Below are 19,374 nucleotides of genomic sequence, written 5' to 3'. Positions count from 1 at the left end.
TCACATGCTTAGGAATATGAGTAGTTTTACATATGTGAAGAGTCGCATCAAAACCAGTGGAGTAGTGCATGCAAGTAAAGTTATGTAAGTGAGCATGTGATGTTCTGTGATAGGTTCTGTGATGTTCTGTTGTCAGAAAGAACTTTAGTTCAAACAAAAAAAAACTTGCCTCTTCATATTTTGTCTGGACACATCTACAGAAAACTGAACATAGTTTGAACATACAAACTAGGAAATTCACCTCAGACTACTTACCGCTTGGAAATACCTATCTTTTGCACTCATGGGTAGAACGTTGGTTTCAACTTATTTAAAATTATGAATGGCTCTGATTTTGATCAAAGACAATGTAGTGAAAGTGGAACCATGTCATTTTCAGGGGTTTGCAGGTTCAGAGTCTGCCTGATTTGATTTATGTTTAATTAATTTTTTTCCAGGAAAAGGCTATAAATTTAGGATATTGACAAAGGATTTTTTAATTGTAATTAGGAACCTCTCTGAAGTCTCACTAAAAACTGAATGTTAGTTATGTGAAGCATTGTCTAACTACAGAATGAGAATTTACAGTTTGCCTTTCACACAACCATAATCTTGATTTGGACTCCCGAGGCAGCTTCTTTGTACAGAGGTAAATGCATGCAAGTTTGCAGGAAGAAAGGAAAAAGATAGTAAACACAGAGGCATGGGAAGTGATGAAGTGATGCAGCTTACAGAAATGATAACTGTAATGCTGCTCATTTTTTTTCCCTGATACTTTAATTGCTTGTGCATGCTTTAATTTTATTATTTGATTATTTTTTTTTTTCCCCCCCTGTTCCTGTAGGTGTAAAGCTACTGACAACTGCCTTCAGGAAGTACTGAAAATTAAGCATGCTGCATTTATTTTCAGAACAGGGTTGTGAGTTATTCATTTGAATTTAGCTCTAACTGATGTGAAACAGAAAAGATTGCCTTGGTCTTGAGTAGTCTGTATAAGAGACCTCCTTGTTTCATTCCAAATCCTTGGGTATCACAAAAGCTGATGTTAGTAATTGATACATGTGTGGACAGACTTGGCAAGCACCAAAGAGATGTGGAGGCTCTATATACCTAAAATGTGATTCTCGGTGAGAGCTGGGACTTTTATGACACTGTATAGGATTATGGGCTATATCCGTTCCATGAGTAAAAGCTGAAGTCCAAGATTTTACTGTATGTGTTTCTAAAAAGTTTTATGTTTACTTGTAAATTCTGAATGAAAAAGGAAAAGGAAGAAGGAGAGATGGGAGAAAACAAGCAGTTAATGGAACTTCCAACAGATAGTAATGCTGTCATATGTCCACAGGTGTGTTAACTATTTTCACCTGGTCTTTTCTCAGATGTTGCCCAATTTTAGCTGCTTATAATCCTTCTCTGTTGTCATGTTGAAATTTGATTGTTTCCTTTGATGGGGGAATGCCTATGTTTCTTTTTTCTTCTTTCAGTGGTGCAATAGCATGCTTCAGAATGTTCACAGTAACTATAATAAAGCTAGAAAAAGGGGAAACATTTCAATCTTTCTTTATTTTTGTCCTTTACTGTTTTCATACATGTTATAGATGGTTGAAACACCTGATCAACTTGTTTTGGAAGGGCAGATCAAAAAAACCAGCACAATTATGTAATTCATTACTTCTGAATTTTATGAAATTATATGCGTGTGGAACTAAGGGATGAATCTTGTCTGAACTGTGCAGCCTGTATCTAAAGTGTTTGTTTAACATTTCTTGCCTGTGTCAATGTGGTTCTATTATATTGGCCATTTGGGCTCCCTCTGGTAGATACAATTTCCATGTAAATTATTATCTGTTTTTAGACAGATTAGACATCGAAAACAATTGTGCAACCTCCACATTCATTATGCAGCATAATCTGCATGTCTACATCAAAGCTGCTAGTAAAGGTGATGTATAGTAAAAGCTGTATGTTAGTAAGACTGAATAAGAATCTCTGCAGAAGAATGTGTGATTTGGAGTTTGGCAGTCTCATGTGATATGTACTGATTCCTGCAATTTCTGAGGTAAGGCTCTTATACCAAAGACATTCCACCTTATACAGCACCAAAGAGCTGTAACCTGAGGAGTTATTTTTCATGGCGTACGGACTCTTGACTGCAAGGCTCAAAATTAAGGCTGCTCCGCAAGTGTGATTCAGAGCTCCTTTACAGCCTCTTTGGAAGGTCTTTGGACAAATCACATACTTCAGTTCCTCAGTCAGTGCTTCTCTCATTGCCCCTGCAGAAGGAGGGAGAGTGCATAAAGTGTAGGTGCATATATATAAATACATGCATATAGTCACTCTGGTGCTATTTACAGAGCTGCATTGTTTCCCAGAAGATTGCCTTTCATGGGCATCTGGAAATCTACTGGGTTTGTGGGAGATCTCCACAGCTGGTTCACAGAAACAGACTCTTTCCCCAACAGGAGGGGATGGGATTTAACTAGGAGGGCTCCAAAGACATTGTCTCATCTTTCTTGCACACAGGGTTTTACACATTTAAAACATACGCCTATGTTCTGCGTCTTTAAAAGCACCGTAGAGTTAGATCTATAGCTTGCTTGTCTGAGTGGTGTGGTGAGAAACATTTTCTCTATTGGTGGCCTGATATTTTGTTAGTGAAATAAGGTGCTTTGATGAAAGGTGCCGCGTAGGTGTGACACAAAAGTACCCATTTTTTGCTGTCATCATGTTTGTTTTGTGAGGAAGAGCAGGAAGGAATAGCTGTAGACAGAGGAACTCTGAATAGCTTGAAAGAAAGCTGTGTAATGGAGTTAACTGTCAGAGCACAATGAGCTTAACTATTTCCATCTGTGAATTACTTCACTTTACATTAGTGTCCATTACTCCAGTAAAAGTTTGGTTATAAAACATCAGTTCATCTTGCTCAGGGTTTCATTAGTACATTGAAAAGAGGTTGGGGAGTACCTAGCAGCTCTCTGGCTGCCTCTTTAAACAGGGGTGGGTAAATTAAGGCTGGGGGAGGTAGGAGAGGCTGTGAGCCTTTTATTTGACATTAGCGCAACAGCACCTGGGAATGTTGGTAGCCTTGTGCTAGGCCAGTTCCGAGGAGTATTGATAACAAGCAGGTTAGCAAAGCACTGTCTGGATATGACAGTCATGAAAGCAGCAGATAAATGCCTAAGAATGTCATCAAGTTTGGAACTGAAATGACTCTGCAAGCTGAGGATTTTATATCAAGTTGGGCAACTTTGTATGAAATATGCAATTATAGGAGGGTTTTTGTCCTTAGATTTAAAACATTGTAGCTAAAATCTGCATAGTAGTGGCTTGTTTCCCTTTTTGCTACTGTAGCTACCGTGTAATTTTTTTTCCTAATTAAAATAATTGAATAGTGACCTGGAAAGGAAGTTGGCTTGGAGTTAAGTACAGATGTATGGAACACCATAGCTGAACGACAGCATGGGCTGTGACACTTATTTATACTAACAGTTTAACAGCGCTTCTAGCTCAGTTGAGGCAGACTGCAGTGCAACGCTCTTTATGCAGACCTCAGCCTTGCACTTATGAAGTGAACTGAACTATAGTATCAAATTATTCAAGTGCTCCTCACCTGCTTTCCTGAGTCTGCTGTTATAGGGCTAATTTGTCATCTGGGAATCCACAGCTGTGATGTGGTACCTTTGGAAACATTTCTTGGTGCCTGTATTTCAAACCTTGCTCTAGCTTGGCAAGGCAAGAGGAAAGAGTGGGATCAGAGACAGGAGGTTAGTAAGTGGAGAGAGGTTTTGTCATGTGTACCACCTCATAAAATCTTGTTGGACCCCTTGTTTCAAAGCTGTTATTTTACCTGTATGTTTAGCTGTATATTTATCTCTATACCTGGTAGCACCCTGATACTTTCTGGATATCTTTAGTAGTAGAAAAAAAAAAAAAAGGGTCACAAAAACACTCAAGTGAAAGAAAGTTTCTAACTACCCCAGGGAATACTGGAACAGAGTCAGAATGTCTCTGAGTAGGTTACATGCTTGTGACAGCACAGTTGTAATGGTTGATATTGCATTGGGTTGCACTGCACTGTCTCAGATATTAACATATTCAGCTGCTTCTGTTGCATAGTGGTTTGATAAAGAGAAAGTCTAATTTTAAGGCAAGTTTTGCAAATGTGGTTGTACATAGTCTAAGCAACACAATATATTAAGTCTGGAAAGGATTTTAAAATAGAACTGTATTTTGTATCCTTGGGAGTGAAAGATTGGCACATGGCATATTTTGTTTTGTTTTTTGTGAATGTGGTCTATTCTTACTAAGTAATTCTCTGAAAATTTGTCTAATTGGAAGCTGATAGAGAAATAAAAAATAATTATTTTTAAAATTAGTAAAGCCACGTACAACTGAATCATGCAAGTCTAGTTCTAGTTTCCATATTAAGCATATTCCAAAGCAGGTATCCAAAGAAGCATTATTATTTTGAGCTTTTGCTTTTCGTCACCACATTTAAAAATAAAACACAGAAATAATTCTTTTAATTTGCCTTTGTTTCTATCAAAGACAATAAACTCTGAGTAAAGAGAAATAAAATCCAGCTCTGAATGTACAATTGTGTAATAAATATTCACGTAAGTTTGCTGGTATGTTTTAGCACAACAGAATAGTTATAGTTTTTATTTCTTTTTTACAAAAAATATAAAAATTCATCCAATTCAGCAATTTCACACAGTATGTAAAATACAGGACTTTTAAAGTATGTGCCTTGTTAGGAAGTGACAGCCGCCAGTGCATTTCTGTTATAATGAACTCTGACAGAAAGGAACTGTGGCTCATGTGTTTAGTGCATGCTAATAAAGCAGTGATGTTACTAGTAAATTCTTGGCATGTTCCAAGGTAGTCTGCTTGACAGTGTATAACAATAACCTACTTGCAGAACAACAGTTTACTAAGGTGGTGACAGAAGTACATTAAATGTCTCCCACAGATTTAACCAGTAAACTGAGGTATATTAATACCTGTCAGCAAATCTCCTAGGTTGTGGGGAGAGGGGGAATGGTGGTTGTTTTTTCCCTACCTTCTCTTCCTTCCCTCTTCCCTTACCTTTTGTCAGGTTAAGATACTTACAGGCTGTGTTGTGGTTGATACAGTCTTGTAAGTTTTGAGGTATGTTTTCAAAACCGAAGACATGTATGCAAATGAGTATCAGTATTTGTAAATGCTGCTACTTAAGCTTCATCCATAACTCGCTGCCTGGAAACGCAACTACCTGCTTGCATTCATACCCATCCGCTTACTACATTTAATTTTGGTAAGTGTGTACATGGTTTGGAGTGTGGTGGTGGGGTTGTTTTTGTCTGTTGTTTTTGCATTAGTAACTTTTTTGTTTGGATCTGAAACTCTGCTATCTAAAAATGAATAACTTATTGAGAACATCTGGTGTGTATATCTTGAAATAGATCCACTTTCCTTCCCGCTGGCCTAATCAAATCTCAGATTTCCTCTCATGAGGGTGTATATACTTGGAGAACATTTGCCCGCTAAAATTGAAAAATCTAGTGCTCCAGTCTACTTCAAGTATTCCTTAAAACTTAACGTTGTTATGATTCCTGTTAAACCAGACAGTGGCTGGGCAATGGGTGAGCCTACCTATGTTTCACGAGTGCTTCCTCTTCCATTTTCCTCCCCTTTCTCTTTAATCTAGTGGATCATCTCATAATTCTTAACCGGGTGACTAAGCATGTGCAGCATGGAACAGAACAGGACTTTTCATTGGACTTCAGAAGAAGCAAATTAAAATCATGAATCTGCTTTGCTCTTTAAATGAAAAGAGAAATTCATTCTACTTCACTCCATTGGTCTAAAATTCTAGAGACAGTACTAATTCAGGAACAGAGTTGGCTGAGGTAATTTCTACATATCTAATAACATTTCATTGTATTCATTAAAGATATTAGGAAATCATCGGTTAGCTCACTAGAGAATACCAGTTTAAAGATGGACAATCCCTGCCCGTGCCCTCCATCCCCTCCACATGTTTTTGGTTTCTTGCTTTTTTTTTTTTTTAATCACTCTACATTCATACATAGTCTTTCATCCACCTCTGCATAATACATAGGTGCAGAAGACTGGTCAGTGCATAACCCTGTTCAGTATAGCTGTTTCATATCCTTTTAGCAATGTTCTCTTATGTGGCTGACTGCTAGCATCTTCCTGAAGTGAATGTAACCAGTCAGAACATAGGAATCTTTCCCTTTTCTTGGTCCTTCCTAGAGCTGTGTAACCAGCTGACCTGTATGTTCACTGTTCCACAGTGCAATTGAATGCAGAACACTTCAGCTCTTAAATGCATCTTCGTTAAAGTTGCCATTGCTAAATGGATGGAGGAGAGCTAATCCAAAGTTTATTGATTAACCAACAATTAATAAATTCATAAAATACTTATAGATTTTACTTTACAAAAGGATTACAACAATTGGTGGCTCTCAGTGTCGTCAGAAATTTTCTTCACAGCAGTGCTGGTGTGCTGAGATAGCTAACATCTCTGTTCTGGTGCTGAGGTAGCTAATGTGTGTACTTGAGCAGCGCAGCTCTAGCAACGTAGTTTTGAATGCTGGCTTCAGAATTACTGTTGGCTTCAGGAGCAGAGTAAGTGAGCTCTCACTGAGCCCTGTGCTGCTGCGCCTAGACAGCTACAGATACATGGTCCAGCAGTGTGTCAGCCTGCAGTCTCTTCTGTATCCTCTCCTTGAATCTTAGTATGTTAAGTAATCCCTCTCTCCTTTTTTGGTAAGTTATTTTGCCATTTCAAATGTACTGTTTTGAAAAATCAAATTCTAGTCCCCGTGTGTGGCCTGAATGCTGCCTGCCTGCCTTTGGCTTGATTATCTTCATGGCAAGTACTCTGACTCTGGGATACCTGCTGTTGTTGTAGGTTGTGAAAGAGAGGGCCATGCAGAACAGCATGTGCTGATCTTGCATAGTTTGTGCACCAGACTTCCTTTCTGGGCGTTGTTGCTTTTTTCATGGCTCTGTAATATACAACTGGTAAAGAGGACTGGGTGCAGAGCACCAGGCAGAATTCCAAACAAACACTGATGTATCAGCAAAAACAAATGTGGAACTTGTCGCTTCCTCTGCTCCTGCTTGCCTCAGTCTGTCACATACCTGAATCACTTGCCAAGGTGAGTAAACAGGCTGCCACATTTTGTGTACTGGGCTGCCAGTGGAGTACTCTGTAGAGTAAGGTAAGTGTCAATCAATCAGCAGTCAGATACTAAAAGAAGAATGACAATGAGAAGGGCAAATTCTGTGCATGTGTATCTTTAATAATAAAGTCACATGCTTTAATAAATATTATCAACATTTACAGACAAATACCCCACTTTAAGATCTCGCATTTCCCATTGTTGTGTGTCTGTATTTTTTAAACTCTGAGGTTATTATATGCTATTCACAGAAATCCCCATTGGAATGTAATCATGTGACGTTTGCTCAGTCATTTTTGTCTTGCTTGGACCTTGTGTATTTAAGCTGCAGCTGTGCTGTGTTTTTTTGCCAGTACAAGTTGCATTTCCCCTTTCCTCCTTCCCCGCCCCCCTCCCCTTAAGGTTATTGGGTGATGGCATCTGTGGCTGAAGCTACTCTGGAGACATTAATTATTTAAGGTGACTAATGCTTTAAATGGACTTGATCGTCAATCATGCTTATAATAATACAATAGCAGAGAAATCACAGTTGAGAGAGACCTTATGCATGGAAAAAGGTTTCTGGAGTAGGAGGAGATCTTTGGGCACGTTCTCATCTTGATGTAGATGAGGTATTTCCCAGTGACTTTAATGGAATTGTGCCCAGGATCATTAAGTAGCATTGCCAGATCTGAGTTTTATTGAATCTTATGACAGCTGATGTTCTCTTAAAAATTCAACTCCTGAAATTATGATGTGAGTATTTCATACTCTATTTAAAAAAAAAAAGGCAAGATTTGTGATAGGGAATAAAAGTTCGAAAGAGTGTCAGCTGTGAACCTTGAAAGAAGCTGGATGCAAATAAGTATCTGAAAGATTTAAGGAAAAATTCTATTATTTTAAACCCAATTCCTTAAGTCATATTTTTAATGGTTGGGGCTGACTGTGTTCGCATATTTCTGTGTTAGAAAAAAAATTTAGTGTTTTTTTTTTTAGGAGTTTAAAAAAAAAAATGTTGGGACTATGGAAGTAGTTGATACAAACATTTCTCCTATGTGTGTACTTGAGGGCTAATTCAGTTTCCCTAGCCAGATTTGCTGGGTGGGAGTCATGTTACAGTGAAGTGAGGGTTTAGTTTGATTTGGGAAAGCTTAAAGTAGAGGAGGGGGAGGAGAAAACCGAGTGCATAGTGAACCAACTTAATTTCCAAGCCAAATAAGCTATTTAAGAAGGAATGAATGAAGCAGTGACAGTATTGCCAAACCCAAGTATTTGAAAATGTTAATCTGTAAATGGTTCAACCTCCAAAAAAAAAAAAAAATTGAGATTCTTCTTATTTGGCCATGACCATTTATGCTTTTAAGACCTCTTCCAGCCTATGAGACTCTTCTAAGAGTCAAAGCTAAGAAGTTATGAAACTATATCAGTTCAGGAGCTGAGACTGGAAGAAATGTCACACAGTCTAGGATAAAATCTTAAGAGTTGTCATGATATGTGATTTAGTGAGAGCCAGCCACGAGCCCATGCAATAGTAATAGTACATATTGCATGTGAATGTCTGTTATCAAAAAATTTGCCAGAAGCAAAGAGACAGAAATAAAAGTTACTCTCAAATTTTGCAATTCTGGTGATGGAATTATCTGGTAAGGGCTAAAGACCATGTGAAGCAGAAGAAGCCTTGCTGTGTTTGCCCCAGTTGAAGCTTCTGTGATGTGAGATGGACCTGGAAGCTGCCTCCCTTAGTGAAAAGCCAGGGACAATGAAAATAACACATCTCTTAGCCATCCATGCTGTTGGGCCTCTAATTCACTTGAGGAGATGCAATTTTAGCTATTGATGGGAATCTGACCATTAATGCAGGTTCACAGGGTTAATCACAGGAAAGTTTTGTACCTACATGAAGCCAGGGCAGCCCTAACACCCCTGGTTTTGTGTGTGTGCGTCTTAGGGAAGAATATTTCTGTGGATTAAAGCAAAGCTGTGACCTCTGTCTTTTCCTCCCCAGTGTCATAACCTCATGCTTCCTCTTTCCCCCTGCCTTCTGCTCCACCCCCATTCCTGTGTACCTGCACCACCTGTTACCTTCTCAGCCTTCTTTACCTGACCCTGTTTCTGTGTCACAGACCACTTAGTGCAAGTCCTCCCTCCTATTGAGTTCTGGCAGGCACAGTACAGGAGGCTGCCTCCCACAGGGGCAAATTACTATCATTTGGTGGGCGGTAGCTTGCTTCTGTGCAGTGGTTCACGGCTCCTTACTCTTTGATCACAAATACAAGGCAAGAGTCTACTACCTGTAGCTGGTGGAGGAGGGGGGGGATCCTGGTCTTACTTTTAGGGGAATGTTACTAAACAACATCAAACAGTGCCTTCAGAGTGGAAGATAAAGAATTGCTTTATAATTCTATTATCATAAGTTGGGTCCCTTTGGGAATGAAATGCAGTAACTTCAGAGACAGCATCCAGCAGAATGACTCAAAAGTGAAGATTGAGACTGCATGTGCAAGAAATCAATGGATAAATAGCTTTCTTAGGCTCTGTGGACTCTTTGTAACGGGGTCTTATTAGTCCTCTGTATCCAATGTATGAAGAGCCAGATCCTCAGGTGTCTATTCAGTTTTCACTTTGACAAACTCTGAGCAAGAACCTCGGGATGTGACTTGAACAGCAGCTCCTTCTAATTAGTCAGATCAAACTGTCAAAGGGTGTTTTTGTTATACAAGGGGAAAAAGAAAAATGTTTTTTCTCTTTTTGCAGAAGTCCCCCTTTGTCTTTGACTTTCCCAATAGATTCTAGTCCCTTTCCTTCTGTTAGCTCCCAGTGGAGTGGTACTCCCACACCCAAGCAGTGTTCTGAATCAACAGCCAGTGCTCAGTGATGAGTTTGACATTCATTAATGCTAATTATTCATGCTCTATGTATTGTATACTTTGCATGTATATGGAAACTAGATCTCTGCAGCTATTTGGTTTGATTTATGAAGAGTGCTTCCTAGCATTTTCTAAAGCCCATTGCTTTGTATGCAAATTTTCTTCCCCACTGAAAACAGGGAGGACATTGCCAAGCCATTTTGTAATGTACATACATATGTGTCTGTAAGTGTGCCCACTGTCATTCAGGAAGGGGCTGGGTCAAGAGACCACTGTGTGAAGTGTTGAATTTAATAAATATTTCCATCTCCAAGGCCATGGCAAACATGGCAGGCAGGAGATGTGCATTTTTTTTGAGAATGAGATAGACATCATCTTTTAGATAAGGTTGTAAGCCATATTTTTCTGTTAAATTTTGACACTGGTGTTTTATCTAGTTTCCAAGTTGATTAATTGTTGTATGTTTTATCTAACTTTGATCTTTCACCTAATTCTTTCTGATGGCCTTACATAAGCTATATTTACTTAGATCATGGAATACCAGGTAAAAATTCCATCTTGTTTTTGTTATGCCACTTATTTTTCTCTTCTGGTATTCCTACACCTTTGTGAGAATTGTTCAAATGGTTCTTGGCTCTTAGAAAAACAAACCAGAAAACTCTTTCACCTTTTGCTTTAAACTACGGTATTACTATTCTCTGATATTTTAGAACAGAATGTGGCCTGCTGTGTGGAAGGTCATTTGCAAGATGGACCTTTCTGTAGGAGTCAGTGAAAGGATGTGGTACCTCAATGCCAGACATAAATCCTCCAGAAGAGGTTTTCCTGCGAAATTCCAGACTAAATGAAGAGCACTGATGTTGGATCCAAAGGAGGGCAGTGTTTTTTTTTAATGAAACTGCTGTGACAGTTGTTGGTTCGGTCAGCATAGAGCATGGTCAGGGTCAGTCTACAATCACCAGCAGCTAGAGGAGAAATACATTTTACTAAATCATTGCCCTGATACAGTGTCACTTATTTTATATTATGAATGGGGCAGTGAGCATTCTCATATGCTCACAAGGCAGCTCACAAAGGTGAGTTAAGTTAACGCATTGTGTTGCAGTTGTGGCACGCTGGGAGTGTATCTACCACCAGTTACTACAGGTTAGTTCACAAAGTTCTGATATAGTTCAGTTGCTTTTCATCTTACTGACACACCTATGCAATGTGCGTGTGTGGAATTTTTTTTGTTTTAGCAGAATGTTTTTCTGAGTAGAGTAGAAAATGGAACTATACAAATAAGGTCTTCTTTTTGGAGGGAGCATTTGCTTCCTTCTTTCATGCTAGGAGTGCCAGAGTAATAAAACTCAGCAATGTATTCTTACTCACATAGAGCCAAGGAAGCCAAACCCCAGCATTTCTGTTTTCTGTTGTTCACCTCTATTTAATTTGAGCACTTTTATGCTGTCAATCTAAGGTCCATCTCATACATCCCTAATTTAAATCAGCTCTCTGTGTGGTGAAGCTCAAGTAAGTAATCCAATTGTCGTCTGTACACACACATTTGAAAAGTTATACCCTGGGAGAGATGAATAAATAATAGGAGTTAAGATCTTCTGGTAGCTAAGTAATAAGCATAGCAACTGAGAAGGTATTACTGTGACAGTGGTAGGACACAACAGGCTAAGTTGCTGTGGAAAGGGGTGATAATTTATTTGCTGTAGTGCTCTGGTGTCCTTAAGTAACGTATCTTGAAATGTGCAAATTATATGCTAGCTTTCACATCAAGAGCATGGATTATTTACAAGAAACAATATAATAGTCTTGGTGAGGCACGCGTTTCCTTTTTCCCTTTTTTTGCCTCAGTGTATGTATGTTGAGGCAAAGCAGTCAACATCCAGCAACTCGTCGTCTTTATATCCATAATCATCATAAGACTTACACTTGAACACAAGTTATCACTGTTCAGTTGTTATCACTTCACTGTGTACGGGGAGGGGGGGGGGTCTTACTATGGTGCAGGCTTGAGGCAATCCTTGCAGTTATCTTCCAGTAGCTCAAGCATGTGGCCATTCATTAAATGTGGGGATAAATAATAGAAAAATCTCTTGAATGCCATGATTTTTACATAATTTTCTTGTAGCCTCTTATAAGGTGGTATGCAGTTCTTTTCTGTATGTTGACAGTTTTACTGTATGGAGATTCACTAGGTAGGTATTACATGTAATGTGGTAGTAGAACTTAATACATATTTGTGTCTCATGTCATTTTGGATAGTATAATTTATTTTACAATTTCCCCCTTTTCTGAAAAAGCTGTAGTACAATAGTTAGATATATCTGGTGAGGGTAGCATTAGAAGAGAATTCAGTAACCTGACTGATGCCCTTGTGTTAGAGAGCCATCCTTTCTAATTCAGCCCAGTAGCTCAATAAGAAAAAGGCATTCTGAAGAACGCTGGGTATTTCTGTTCTTTGTCACATGAGAATAGGCAGCGACAAGGAATAAAAAAATTGAAGGAAGCAGGAAGACTACTGAGAGGTAGGGAGAACAGTCGTGACATCCTGGAAAGCCTCATAGCATTTCGTATAAGAAAAGAAAGAAGAATGCTGAGGTTAACAGGGAATTTGAAAAGACAGCGTGTGGATTCACTGACTCTTGGAATACCTTGGAATGGAAATTATGGAAATAATGAGAAGCAAATTAGGCACGAGTGTTTAAAACCAAGTTCAGACACTTTTCCGTCTCTTATTTTGATGTTTTCCATTAATGTGCCCAGGCTAGACAGTTAAAAATGACAAAAAAAAAAAAAAGAAGCAGTATTGATATCAGCTATGATATTTCTTCCAAGCTAGGGTTTTTGTTCAGGTTTTATTATTAAGTGCAAGGTGCTTTACAAAACAACTTAATACTATTTATTCTCATTTAACAGAAAGGGAGATAAGGACATAGAAAATGCCTTCTTTTAAATTGGAATCTGGCAGGAGAACTTGGAACAGAACATGGGTTTCCCATGTCCTAGTGAGCACTGGATCCATTAAGAAATGCATCCTCAGAGGAAATATTATTTATGAGGAGAGATTAGAGGAATTGCGTGGGTATATTTTAGCAAAGCCACATGCCTCGATATTTAGATTGGGTAAGCAGCAAGGACAGAGTAGAATTAGAGTAACATGCCAGGAGTTAAAGGGATGAAATTTAGAGGGGGTGAAACTTTTTCCAAACCATACTATATCAGGCTATTTTGTCTGCAGAACAAGCTCTTGGGGTGTACAAACCTGCATCACTAGAAACGCTGAGAACCAGGCTGGATAAAATACTGGGGAATGTGCTTTTGAAGAGACCTGTAGTGGTTGTGTAAGTAGGGGTCTGTTAAATTCGTTCATGGGGAACAAAGAATAAAGAAAAGTTTTGTGGACAGGCAGGTAAGCTGCTTAGCTCAAATACTTAAATTCATGAAACAGTGCTAAAAACATTTTATTTTCATAAGTTTCCCAGTACCAAAATTGCCTTTGTAATAAAATTTACCTCTGGATTTAAGCTAGGTTACAGTAACTTGGCAGTTTTTATATGCAACTGTGCCAGCAACTCTCTCAAAATGTTCCTGCATTGTGAGACTTTTTAAAATTCTTTAGCTCTAAAATATTTTTAGTTTTTTGTCAAAATATATTTTAATAACATTTTGCCAGAAATGCTACCAAGAAATGTTATGATGCCCTTTAGAAATGACAAAGCGTAACAGCACAATTTACATAAATGTACTAATTCTTATTAGTATAACCCAAGCATACTAGCAGCTCCTCAGCTTCTTCAAGAAGATACTGCAGGGCAGAGCCTGAACCTCTTTGGATTCATTATTGTTTATATTTCTGTACCTGATCCTTAGCCACAGATGGGGATTTCAGCATCTTTGCTGTGCAAATAGAGAACAGAAAGATCACTGCTCCAAAGAGGTTGTAATTAAGACAAACTAAATAGAGGAGCGAACATGAGGAAACAGTGGGATAACGTTGGCAATATGCCAGGCAGTATTTTCACACTGGCAGCCTAACTGTTGTCAAAGCTTTTCTTTAGGGCATTAAGGGAAAGAGTTCTGCAGGGAATTGTGGAGAAGGAGAATAAGGTAATATTGCAGATGTGTTGCAGTTGTATTGAGGGATCCCCTGGTCACCAGGGGAAGCACAGGACAAAGGACAGGAATGTAACAATTAAGCATGCGAGCTTGCATCATGATGTGATCAGAAGTGAGCATCTTGGTAAGGCCTAAGAAGATGGAGGAAGGAACAGAGCTGGGAGACACTGCGAATCAAAACGGGTAAGTCATGTTTGTAGTAGAGAAGCAGCTGCTATGGGAAGGCTACAGGAGAGAGAGATGGGCTCGTTAACAGAATGAGCTAGGAAAAATAATCTTGCAGTAGTATTTTAAATGAAATAAGACAGGATTGCCTCTGTCAAGGCCAAAGAGAAGGATGTTGTGGTAATCAGGATAAGACGAGAATCGGTTTTAGCTGCCTGGATGCATAAGAAAAGTCATATCTTAGATACATTATAAAAGAGAAGATGCAAGAGACACAAGTAGTGTGCTTGTAGTGAACAGATAACCTTCTAAGGGAAAGTACAGGTCATCTGTCTCAAAACTGGTGTTTATATTAAAGCCGGGTGAGAGGAAATGGGGATGAAGAGTGAAAGGAGATGAAAGAAGTAAACAGTAAACTGTAACGAGATTTTTCACAGCACTGCTTTCATACGGCAACATACTGTAGCCAGGGTCTGTCTGCATAAATCTGATCGTAAGGTCAAACTTGGTCTTTTTTCTTCACTGTATAGATGCTTCTCAAATCTGCAGCCCTAGTACTGTAAATTTTGCATCAGTTCTGTGTGCCTGTCTGTAGAGGAGATGATTCTCATGATAAGCTAAATGAAAACATAAAGACCTGCAGCCCTCAAATAAACCACTATTTCAAACAGCAGCAGAGCAGCTGACTGGCCTTAAATTATTAATCAAGGCGCGGTTATTGATTATAGGTTTTCACCAGCCCTGTATAGCACTGACTGCGGAAGAGTAGGAAACATCCAACTTTGAGGTTACTTACCTGATAACAACTTTTAGCAGTCTTTAACTGTTTACTGAAAGATACCATAGGCTGGAGTAACAATCAGTTTTATGTCAGTGCATATACAAGTAAACCAGTTAAGCCTTTATAGTTAGGACTACAAATGGAATTTGGCAAACAAGCGACCACAGAACTTGCTTATTCTCTTCAGGAATTCTAAGGTTCATAATTGGACCTTTTTTTTTTCTGATGTTCACTTCCTGGAATAAAGCTTTATGTTAACTTTTTTTTTACAATATAAATTATCTGTGTGTTATACTTCACAGTTAAATCCAAAATTTAAATCCTAGCTAAGCATTAGTGTTCTGTTACTAGAGGAACTTTATCATATATTCCCCACATGATCTGTCCTTAATGTAAAGGTTAGTTCATGTAAAGGCTGGCTTGTAGCTCAGAGCTTCTTCAGAATACTCTCCCATGAAATCTTATTGAGAGTAAGTGCAAGGAAGGGATGCTGGCTGCTCCAAACAGCATGAAGATGTTTTTATAGCTACTAGTTTTATTGTTTAGTGCTGAAAATAAGCCCTTCATTCACAAAAGTTGTGGTTGCTTTCAGAGATGCAAAAGATGATGTCAAAAGAAATGCTGAGACACCTGAGAACATTTTGGGGTGAAATAATTTAGTTACTTAAGGGGCAGGGGGACAGGCTCATGGAAAGAAGCAAGAATCGTGGTTCTGAATAAATGTGTGGCGCATGCTGTTCTTGAAGAGCACCAGGTGATGTAACCAGGAGGAGGACTGGACTTAGATGCATCATGAAAGACTAAGGCGTTAGGAGTCGAAAACAGTGATGTCAATTCTGTTCTGCTTTGAGTTACTTTTGCCTGGGTCAGTCCATGCAGTGTGTTCTAGCTACAGTTTTCCCAACAGTGAGACACCTGCTGTTGCTTCTAATACATGTGTCACTCTGGCCTTGCACCTGGCCAATCCTTTTTCCATAAAATAGTTCAACATCTGGAACTTTCACTGAGACTAATAAGAATTTCCCAATATAGATTTGACTTTTCTAACTGTTTTTATCTCTAGTACCTGTTGCTAAAACAAATTAGCAACTAAAGAATAAAGGTCTTGAAAACTCACTTTAACAAATGCCAATGACTGCTTCACAAAACCTAGACATTTTTTCACTACCATGCTGTCTTTATGGGGATACCTGTATACACACGCTCTTCCCCAAATGAGGAATGGATGATTTTGAAAGTAGGTAGATGGGAACACCTTTGTCATTCAGGCAGACTAAGTGGAGTGAAATGATGGCATTTGATCTTCCCATTAGCTGTAGTGGCAAACAGCCTTTTGCATCATATTAATTCTTCTGTGTTTGCAACAGTTGGGAAAGCCCAGAATTAGTGTGACTTCATGTGAGGAAAAGACTGTGTCCAGGAATGCTGACTTGGTCTGCTGCCTGCAGAATGCTTTTTGGCTTTCAAAATTCAAACGTTGCAATAACATAGTGTCCTGCTTAAAAGTTTATAACTTTTTTTTCCTCTCTGAGGGGCTCAGAAATTGTTTAATCTGCCATGTAAGTTTATAGCTGACATGATACCTCTCTTCTGTCAGCACTGTCTGGTTAAGATCTCACAATCCAAGGTGGCAGAGGAGGTCTCCCCGAATCATTAAAGGAGCAGGATTTCCTTTTCCTGCCTGTGCTACAGCAGAGAAGTGTGCTGTTCTGAATTATCTTCAGGGATCTTGGGATCCTGTGCTTTGCCTAGGGAGCTTATGGAAAAATCCACTTAAAAGTTCATCAGGTGAAATAATGTTCACTTGGTTAATATAATCCATTACTTAAGTGGCCCACTAATTTCATCCATAGCTCCACCATGACTTGAAAAACTTGAGTAACATTTAACTCTTCAGTTACCTTGGGATCATTTTACACCTAGCTCTCCTATTCTTTCCCTGCTCCTCCCAAAAAATTCAATAAGAATAGCATTTACAAGTATACCTGAATTAGTTTCCTCTCTGAAGTTATGGACACCTGCAATGAGCATCTACCTCGGGGGCAAAGATTTGTCCCCGAGGACAAAGGACTTGTGTCCATCTTTTCAGTGGACATCTGCCTCAGGGACAAGGATGTGCCTTTTGTTATTCACTTTCATAGAGCCATTCCTGTTTTAGCTTAGCTAGTACAATGCAAAAGTTTGTCCACACCTGACATTTTAAATGCTGATTTAATTTCAGTTACAATGCTTCAGGTTGTGTTGTTGAAGCATGCTTATCTGCCTACAGAAATATAGTACAAAAATGTGATTGTTATTGCTGACTGTATAGTAATGTGTTTATGTGGATCTAAACATACATTAGGTAAGGCCAATGTTGAGCACTTTTGAAAATCTGGTTCATACTGTATTTTTCTTGCTTATGTCTGTAGTATTTTTTCTTTTGTGCAGGAGTCCTGACCTAGCTCTAAAAAAGAAGAAGAAAAAAAAAAAGTGCATCAGTCCTTGTCCTGTTGTCTTGTATTTCCCAGTAATGAACATGGGATAGAGTAGCACTAATTTCACTCTCAGAATGATAATTGGGGTGTGTAAAATGCAAACCTGTGGATGTACTTGATGTGTCTTCCTGTGGTGTTATGACTGGAATGATGGAAAACGTCGCACAGACTGAGAAGTACATATTCAGGTTCTTGTTAAGAAAAAGTAGGAATAAGAAACAAAACATAAGCATGCTTGTTTGTTGAAGTGCACCTGAAGTTCCTTAAGTGTACCTGTGTGCTGGGGGACATTGTCACAGTGGATAAACTTTTGTAACCATGGGTATGCCAGAAAGAAATGCTTTCATGTCCTGTACTGTTTGGCACAGGAGTAATACCACTAATTATGTAATAAGGTAATGGTTTGTAGTGATTTCAGGGAAGGAGGAAGACATGTGACGTCCTAGGCTTTGAAGCAAAGGCTGTGTTTTCAACCTGCCATTAGGTTTTTTCATTCCGCTTAGGTCCATTAGTTTCAGAAGGAGCTAGTGAAGTGGACCTACCTTTTCTCTCCCATCTTCTACAGCAAAAGTTTTGGGAGAGGAGCAACGCTCCTTCTCTCAGGTGGTGAACGTCCACTTGTTAAGGATGATTCTGTTGCACAAAGGAGAATGTGGAGTTTTTTTCTTTTCGGTTTGTATGCTTTCAATTATGTAGACATCGGAATAAAAGAAGCTTGAAGTCCATGCTGTTGAATGGAGGTGAACGAACAGAAGGAAAAGATTTGGACCCTGGCAAGTAGCAGACTCCCTGAGGCATCAGATTCTTCTCTTTTTCCTTTCAGTTTTATTCCACTTGACTTGAGGGCAGTGCTTCTGCCAGAAAATATGAAGTAAAGCCTCTAACAGCATTATTTCCTTTGCTGTTCAGAGGAAGAGCAGTGGCTCTTTAGTGTGGGTGTGGGCCAGCAGTTGCTGCTGCTTTGTCCCGTCCAAGTCCTAGCAATCAGGAATAGTTCAAAAATTTTTTCCCTTCAGTATGTGGTCTGCCAGGCTCTTGGATACTCTTTTAAACCCACCTTAAAGTCATGGTGTAGTTAAATCAAAGGTGGTGACATCAGCAAATGGACTGGTAGGATAAGAAGTACCACTTCACACAAGGATGGTTCGTAACTATTTTAGCACCAGTTCCTCTGCAGGTATAAGTTGTAGCGTTAGCCTACTGCTGACTGCATATGCAGGTCTCTGCTGCCTTGCCATAATAGTCATGTTTGCAAAAATTATGTGTGTGTGTGTATATATACCTATATAAATAAAATGTATATATATAATTTTAAATCTGTGCCATTCTATGTGCAGGAAAAGAAATGCTTTTGAGAGATTAGTGAATCAAAAGTTCCAATTTCAAATTGTATCCCTGATACAAATTTCTTGTATGTTTTTGGGCAACGTTGTTAATGTCTTTAATGTCTTGTGCGCTTTTCCATTTCTCTGCTTTGGGAATATCTTTTCCCCTATCCTCTGTCTAGCTTGTCTGTTTAGATTTAGTCCCTCTCCAGAGAACTGTTTGTTATTGTGCATTTGTACAATACAAATTTTAGTTGGGATTAATCTGCCCCATCACTCCTCTCAGGTTGCCCTCAGTTAACATTTGGTTATTTTTCCTGTTTCAGTACTCATTTGCATTTGTTTTTAAAAAATCTTTTCACTTTCAAGAGAAAATGTAGGTTTGACTATCATATATTAACGAAGTTTGAGTACGCTTTTCTTCCCTATCTCATTTCCTTGACAGTAGAAATAGTCTGTTGTTTTAAGACATGTGTCTATTACAATTCTGAGGGC

The 19,374-nt window shown here is 38.8% G+C and overlaps 1 protein-coding gene across 2 annotated transcripts in view; it reads left to right on the top strand.

Moving 5' to 3' along the window:
* Positions 1–19,374, top strand: part of MAML3 (mastermind like transcriptional coactivator 3) — a 327,612-nt gene that overhangs the window by 7,974 nt on the left and 300,264 nt on the right. The gene's annotated exons all lie outside the window — the stretch shown is intronic.

The sequence above is a fragment of the Struthio camelus genome, chromosome 4 (assembly GCF_040807025.1).
Source record: "Struthio camelus isolate bStrCam1 chromosome 4, bStrCam1.hap1, whole genome shotgun sequence".
Taxonomy (NCBI): domain Eukaryota; kingdom Metazoa; phylum Chordata; class Aves; order Struthioniformes; family Struthionidae; genus Struthio; species Struthio camelus.
The sequence above is the reverse complement of the archived record's forward strand: the minus strand, read 5'-3'. Positions and strand labels throughout refer to the sequence as shown.